Source organism: Apium graveolens, chromosome 1 (genome assembly GCF_009905375.1).
Source record: "Apium graveolens cultivar Ventura chromosome 1, ASM990537v1, whole genome shotgun sequence".
In the NCBI taxonomy this organism is placed as follows: domain Eukaryota; kingdom Viridiplantae; phylum Streptophyta; class Magnoliopsida; order Apiales; family Apiaceae; genus Apium; species Apium graveolens.
In genome coordinates this window covers 33191943-33200880 of record NC_133647.1, presented here as the reverse complement: position 1 = coordinate 33200880, position 8938 = coordinate 33191943, and positions in this window count along the sequence as shown.

The window sequence follows — 8938 nt, the reverse complement described above, 5'->3', positions numbered from 1 at the left end:
CTTCAACTAAATTTTCTACCTCATTTCCAATCACTGCTTGTGTGAAAATGCTCTTCCTTACGCTTTGGTAAAAAAAAATATATCACCACTTTTCCATAAGTTATTGCCTTAGTCTTTAAATGTAAACATTATCATGGCTGACTTTCGATCGTACTTAGGACGTCTTTTATCTTGGGCCCTTCTTACTTTAACAATTCTGACCTTCATTGGTTCAATCTATACTTCTTATGGTTTAACACGTGCCCACCTGGCATTATTATAATTACGCCATTTTTCCTTTATCAAATTTCTATTCTTGAGAACTTCGAAAATTACCTTTTTCCTTATAAAACCTCTAAGGTTATCCTTAAATCATTCCTCATGTATTCCCTAGGTACAGGGCATATCAAGATACCATTTACTAATAATAGAACCATTGTTTAAGTACTTCTAAAAAATTTCTTTACTGATCTTTAAAGGTTATTGTTACCTTAATCCTTTCCAATTCATACTGTCAAAACTCATACTGTCCCTATTAAGGGTGAAATGTCAACCTTCATGCATTCCCATATGGTTCCTCTCAAGTTATCGAGGTTTTATCCTTAATTCCACCTTTAAAAAAAGGTACCCGCATTCTTCCATGGGTAAATCAAGTCATATATCCCTGATAAGGGTATCTTATTCAATCATTCCCACCTCGATAGTCTATACCTAATTTCACAATAACATTCTTATTCAAATTGAGGTCAATCCATATGGCCTCCAAAAGATAACAATGGTTATCCGCTTTTCTTTCCTGACTTGGTAATGATCACATGGATGTTCTGGAAGATATTGGTCGTGTTCAACGTGAACTTCTTTTTTACTAAATCCTCATTTACTTTTGTTGTTTATCTCAACAGTCATCTCAATGTTGAGATATCTTCTATACTTGGTGTCTCCCTTTTTGGGTATCAATTCACATGCGTTACTTACACTTCACATTCTTGAAGGTCACTTCCTTCATCCAATTTTCCTAATTTCTTACTTTCTTGTCTCCTCAGTCCATCCGTGTTTCCTTATTAATCAATCGATACATCTCAAATTTTCATCGAATACTGTCAACTTCAAGGAAATTAACTATAGGTATCGCTTACGCCTTCAAACCTTGAATTTATCTCATGATCAGTCACCATCGCGCTGATGATGACACACTTCTCTATATTTATTGCAAGGGTTTCTTAAGGTTTCCCATACCTAACTCCCTTATCACTTCCCAACTCTATTTCCTTTATATCCCTTTATAATCATGCCCTTTTCAGTCTTTTATTTTCGTTCTATTACAACCATTACATGAACCAACACAATATAAGCATTGATTTCAAACATCCCGTCATTCTGGATTCGTGTCCTCGGAATGAATCTTGACAACTTTTACAACTTAGATTCATAATTCATCATACTCGTCCGCCTTTGTTATGACTCTAAAGCTTTTACACTACCTCCATAACCTTGGGAAGTACTTTCCCGAAAACAATTGTCTAAACTTTAATCAGTTTATTATAACCTCTAGCTCCGTGCCTTTCTTGGCTTTTCACCAACGAGTGGCCTCTCTCTTAGGAGGGTAAGTGACAAAAACAGTCTTTTGTGCTTCGTCAATCATTTAGAATCTCAAATGATTCCTATATTTCCTTTAGCCAGGCTCTCGCCTCTACTGGGTTCGCTTGTTCCTTTAGCAAGCATTTATATCATTATATGTCATGCCAAACGTGGCATACATGAGTTTATACTAACATGCAAGACTTTATAACATGGGGATCATTGACATGCGTGAACATAAATCCAGAGATAAGCTTGGAAACATGGTTTTTACAGTAAATGCAAAGATTATAACTTAATTTAGCTCCATTCGGATCCTTTTTAAGACATTTCCGAATGGTGAGGAGGGGAATGGTGGGAGTATAACATTTCACACACCATTAACTTCTCCAAAAATAATGTATCTCATGGTTTGAACCTTAAGTTCATAAGAACCAAAGTCTTCCACTTGAGTTGGTAAATAACCTTGGCATGCAACAATTAATCACTTAAATTCTTGCACAAAATATATGAATATAACTTGAACAAAGGTAGGAGGGTTATATTACACTAAGATCTTGAAGAATTGAATGAAATTTGAGTGAGTGTCTGTGTGTGTTTGTTTTGGTTCGGTCGGGAGAGAGGAAGAAGAGAGATAAGAGAGAGAAAAAAGTAGTTTGGTTGAGTGGTTAATCTCTAAAAATGATTCACTTGATATGGTTTTGTATTTTTATGTGCTACTTGGATAATGAAGTGGGTAAGTACTAAACTAACCTTTCCAAAACCAACCAAGTTGTTGCATGCAAGGCTATTCTAGTAAATTGGTTAATAGAAAGAAGTTATTGGGGTTGGAAATGACTTTGGTGCCCTCTCTCCTTTTGGATATTCAAATGAATGCAAGGGTCAATGGGTAATCAACAAATCTATTCACAATTTTAAATATCATTAAAAATGACTTTTATAAATAAAAATAAAATTCCATAAATTACAAGAATTATACTATAAAATAGCTTGGAATTTTTAGAAATTTCATAAGATCACTTTTATAATGTTAGAGAAAATATATTTTTGAAACATAATTTTCATCAACTTATAAAATCTTGAAAATCATACACAAAATTCCAAATAAAACACTTTGCTCATTGATTTATCATAATCTGCTATATTTGGTCGCATAAACATTTAATTGACACATATTCATGCAAACTTATAATAATTACACACAAATATCCCAATCGAACTCAATTACCAGTACTTAAGTACCGGTCGTAACATCCTCTCCTCATTTGTCCCTTTAGTTGAGGAATCCTCCAAACCTTTATCCATACTTTTATGTGACACTTCTTCCCCATGAAATAAGAAAATGAATGTAAGCTGTTGTCTGAAGGAGTTCTTGTGGCGACCTCCAAACCCGGGTCAGAAGTTTGGGGTCCACACACACATACCTTATTTATAACCTGCTTATAACAATAATAAAGATAATAATAATATGCAGTGACCCTACTTACCAACTACCACGGACCGCAACAGGTTAGAGTATGCACACAAGCCAACAGATCAACTTATATTACAAACCGTTCAAATCCCAATTATCCAAACTCAGAACTGAGTATTAAACATTATTACAAACTTTTACAAACTTAAGATTATCCCAAAAGAAGCCTACTAGCTCAACTTGATCAACCTGAACCCCTAGCTCTCGCGCTGGACTGAGGATCCTCGTTACCAACTGGTTCCTTTTTATCTGGAAAGAACATAAACAACATCGCACAAGTGAGCTAACTAGCTCAGCAAGTCACAATGACAAAACTGAGAATAATGATCATCAGGTGAATATGGTTATGATATCAGGTGAACAATGGATTATGATTTAGAATTGGATATTATATTGTCATTTTAAAAACCAAGGTTAGGCTGCTGATCAGTCACGCACTAACCCCGAGCAAAGCATACAGCACTGCTCTAACTACTGGATCTAAGGCACACATTGGCCTAACTTGACCATTATATGGTCTGACCACGAATCTGGTCCACAATTTATAAAAATAATCCAATTCTACCATAATAACAGAATAAGCAGTAATAAACAATAAACATTATCATTAACAACATTGGACGTTCAATAATGAAAATGGTTTTAATCTGTATAAAGATCAATATGGCATTTCCAAAGCTTGGCTATTAGGTAAAGAATGAATTAGATAACAAAGGAATCAACATTTCAGGGTTCCAAGGATTTGGACTTTCAAAGCATAAGATACAATGGTTTGAATGTGTAAGCAATCTGGTTCAGTGTTTAATATTTAGTTTGTATGTATTTGTGGAGTAGTATCGTATATTTGAGGTTCATGTTTGGGTATACAACAATTAATGGTCTAGAAAGAATCAGGTTTACGGCTCAAGATCAATAACTAGAAACAAGATTTAGGGTTCAGTGCTTCAAAGTACTTGCAATATAAAACAGGAATATCAATCACTACAATATCTCGAGAAAGTTCAGAACACTTGCCTGGTATTAGCTTACTACACTACACTCGCTTCCAATCACAACCGTCTTATTCCTCAACTACTTGTTTCCTTTTCCAGTGCCTTCCCTCTTCTGCTCACATATCATAAGCATCTATCAATATTCAACTTATACGATTCTATTCAACACATACTTCTATCTACCCTTCGTTTCACCCAAATCCGATTAACGGATTGAAAGTTACGCAATAAACAAGTAAATATCGAATATACAGACCGACAATCAACCAACAAGTCACATATAACACATAGCACGTCACATGATCAATAATATATCATTTATAAATAAGTCTCGGGTCATAAACAAGCTTTCTGGTATTTAAAATGATTTTTAAAACATTTTTCGGAATTAAACCGGGTCGTTGGATCAATCTCGGAATAATAAACAGAGTTCGGTTGTTCAATTCTGGCTTCGAAACAATTTTATAATAATTATCGAGCCTTGGAAACAATTTAAAATAATATTTTAAAGCTCGAAACTATTTTTCGGAATTTTGAAATCATTTTTAAATAATTAAATCTAATTAAATAATTAATTAAATTCAATTAATAATTAATTAAATAAATTAATCAATTAATTTTCGATTTAATTAACCAATTAATTAATTAAAAATTAACTGAAATTAATTAACTAATTAATTCAGATTTATTTTTGAATTAAAAATAATTTTTGGAATTAAAATAATAATTTTTGGAATTTTCAGAAATTAAAATTGAATTTTTATAATAAAAATAAATAGAAAATATGATTTTTGAATATTTTTAAAACAGGAATCTTATTTTTACAAATTCTGGAAAGTTCAGGGACCTAACTGTTTCTTCCCCAATAATTCAGGTACTAAACTGTAATTTTACAGGGGGGTCGCCGGAAAAAGCCCTGTCTCGCCGGAGAAGATGATCCAGGGATGCTCAGGCCACCACCACCTCCAGATCACATCTACAATTCATCAGGAACATAAATATGCCATTAAATCGACCTAACAATCCCTGAGTTGGCCGGAATTTGGCCGAGAAGTTCGCTGGTTTCCGGCGAGTTCGACGTAAACTTCAAATGACAACTCCCTTCTCTACAGACCTCGTCGATTTGTGAAACTGGTACGAAATAGATTGCAAATTTCACAGAGAATACAACCCAGTATACCACAACATCTATCTATCCCGAAATAAGAAACCCCCAAATTCAATTAAGAACATTCATACGGGTTATAAACCCTAATTTTAAAATTCGAGAATTAAACTCAATTTTGAACATGTTATTGAACTCCAAATCAGACGTATGACATATGAAAATCATCAGGAAAACAAGCTCTACAATATGCAATCATCAAATCATACAAACAATCATCCGAACAAAAATTCATATTTTTAATAAAATTAATTCGAAAATAAATAATTTTTCAGAATATAAACCTTGATTTCTGCAGTGATTTGGAACACAAAATATGATAGAACACCTCAAGACCTTCGGATTGAGTACTCGAGCTTTTCAAACGGACTCTGGTAGTTGGTTTGATTCTCGGAAGATTATATGAATATAGGAATTTTCTCTGAAAATTTATATAATTAACTGTCTGCAAATGATTTTGATATGAAATAAAATACGGTAAAAGTCTATTTATATTTACGGAAAATTAGTATCCTGTTGGATCATTCTAGATATAAAACGGTACGTTTATTTATAAAAATTGATCCAAACGGTATCGGTTTTCGGGATAATTATCCAAACCAGTAAAATTTGTACTGCGGTCTTGGTCTCAGCGCCTAGTTACACGTATTACGAGGTGATAATTGGGATAGTTTAATAAAAAGCTCCCGTTTATCGAAAATACGAGTTTTATTGATTTACAAGAAATGAATATTGTATCGAAATATTGCGTCGGGACCCGCGCAGGACAAACCGTACGCCGGATCGAAAAAGTCGAAACATGGAATATGCTCTGATTATTACAATTAGGTTAGGAAGTAGTTCTCGGAAGAGTTTCGGGTTCCAAAAACGTAACAACGGATGACGTCGGTTGGTCCGTTTTTATAAAATAGATTTTAAATACTCGGAAAAAGATTTTATAATTTCACATGATTCTTATAAATTCATAAATCAACATAAAAATAATTAGGAAGATATGACAATTATCTATATTTTATTTTGGACATATAAAAATTAAAGTACTCAATTAATAATATTTTTAAACATCCAAACACATTTAACACTTAACAATTAATTCACAGAATAGATACTGAACACATATAATAATTATTTATTAGCAAAAATAATTACACAATATATCCCGGATATTACATCCTTCCCCCCTTAAAAGGATTCTGTCCTCAGAATCTCCTAAGAAAACAAATGAGGGTAATTTTCTCTCATATCACTTTCTAACTCCCAGGTTGACTCTTCAACCTTTGGGTTTCTCCATAATACTTTTACTAGCTTTACTACTTTATTTCTCAATACCTTCTTTCTTTCCTCTAAAATCTCTATCGGACTCTCTACATATGACAAATCTGCCTGAAGCTCTATTGACTCATATTCTATTACATGCCTGGAGTCTGGATTATACTTCTTAAGCATCGATACGTGAAAAACATTGTGAATGTGCTCCATGTGTGGAGGTAACTCCAATTCGTAAGCTACTTTGCCAACGCGCTTTAGAATCTCAAAAGGTCTGACATATCTTGAGCTCAGCTTTCCTTTCTTTCCAAACCTCGTTAATCCCTTCCACGGTGATACTTTCAGTAATACCAAGCTTCCTTCTTCGAATTCTATGTCTTTCCCTGACTGGTCTGCATATTTCCGTTGACGGTCCTGTGCGGCTATCAATCTCTTTTGGATAATTTCAATTACTTCTTTTATCTCAGGTCCAAGTATTTTGCGTTCTCCTACTTCGTCCCAATGCATTGGAGATCTGTATTTGCATCCATAAAGGGCTTCATAGGGTGGCATCCCAATACTGGCATGATAACTGTTGTTATAAGCAAACTCTACGAGAGGTAAATGCTCATCCCAACTTCCTTTGAAATCAATAGCACAAACACGTAATATGTCCTCGATTGTCTGAATCGTTCTTTCACTTTGGCCGTCCGTCTGGGGGTGATAAGCCGTATTCATATTTAATCTCATTCCCAAACATTCTTGAAAACTTTTCCAAAATCTTGAATTAAATCTTGGATCTCGATCATATACGATAGACACAGGAACTCCATGACGAACTACAATTTCCTTTAGGTACATATGGACCAACTTGTCGAGTGAAAATCTTTCATTTATAGGCAGAAAATGAGCTGATTTAGTAAGTCTATCCACTATAACCCAAATGGCATCATGATTAGCCCTTGTCCTTGGTAATTCAACTATGAAATCCATGGCAATATGTTCCCACTTCCATTCTGGTATCTCCAACGGCTGTAACAATCCACTTGGTCTCTGATGCTCTGCTTTAACTTTATGACAGGTATAACATCTGCTAACCCATTCTGCAATTTCCCTCTTCATATCTGCCCACCAATAATTCTCCTTTAAATCCCTGTACATTTTGGTACTCCCTGGATAGATTGAATATCTTGAACTATGTGCCTCCTGTAAAATTTCATTATTCAGCTCCGTTACCGGTGGAATCCAAATTCTAGAAGAAAACCTCAGAATACCTTGATCATCCTTCTGCGTGCACAATTCCTCACCTACCAAATGATTTATATCTTGATCCATTACATTTTCCTGACATTTCTTTATCTTTTCTAACAACTCCGGCTGGAAAGTCATACTATACACTTTCGCTTCCTCAGGCTTGCAAACTCTAATCTCCAATTCCAGTTTCTGAAATTCCTTATATATCTCTTCAGGTACTGATAACACATTTAACTTTTCCTTCCGACTCAACACGTCTGCTACAACGTTCGCTTTACCGGGATGATAATTAATCAAGTAGTCGTAATCCTTGATCAATTATAACCATCTCCTTTGCCTTATATTAAGTTCCTTTTGTGTGAATATGTACTTCAAGCTTTTGTGATCCGTGTAAATCTCACACTTTTCTCCTTACAAATAATGTCTCCAAATCTTCAAAGCAAAAACTATGGCTGCTAGCTCCAAATCATGAGTAGGATATTTCTGTTCGTGTGGTTTCAATTGTCTTGACGCATACACAATCACCTTATCGTGCTGCATTAGGACACATCCTAGTCCTTTGTGACAAGCATCGCTATAAATTACGAAATTCCCTTGATCGTCTGGAAGTGACAAAACAGGTGCTGTGATTAATCGTTGCTTTAATTTCTGAAAACTTTCTTCGCACTTGTCATTCCATATAAACTTTTCATTCTTTCGTGTGAGCTTTGTCAATGGTGTTGCAATCCTTGAAAATTTTTAAATGAATCGACGATAATATCCCGCTAATCCCAAGAAACTTCTTACCTCGGTGGGTGTTCTCGGTCTTTCCCAGTTTGTAATTGCCTCAATCTTTGCTGGGTCCACTTTGATCCCTTCATTACTGACTATGTGTCATAAGAACTGAACTTCCTGTAGCAAAAACTCACACTTCGAGAATTTAGCATATAACTTCTTTTTCCTTAAAATCTCCAAAGTTGTTCTCAAATGTTCCACATGATCCCCTTCCGCCTTTGAATAAATCAAAATATCATCTATAAACACAATGACGAACTTGTCCAAGTATTCCTTAAAAATTCTATTCATCAGGTCCATAAACACTGCCGGGGCATTGGCCAATCCAAAAGACATCACTAAAAATTCGTAATGTCCATACCTTGTTCTGAAAGCTATTTTTGGTATATCTTCTGGCTTGATCTTCAGTTGATGATATCCCGACCTTAAATCAATCTTGGAGAAGTACTTGGCTCCCTTCAATTGGTGAAATAGATC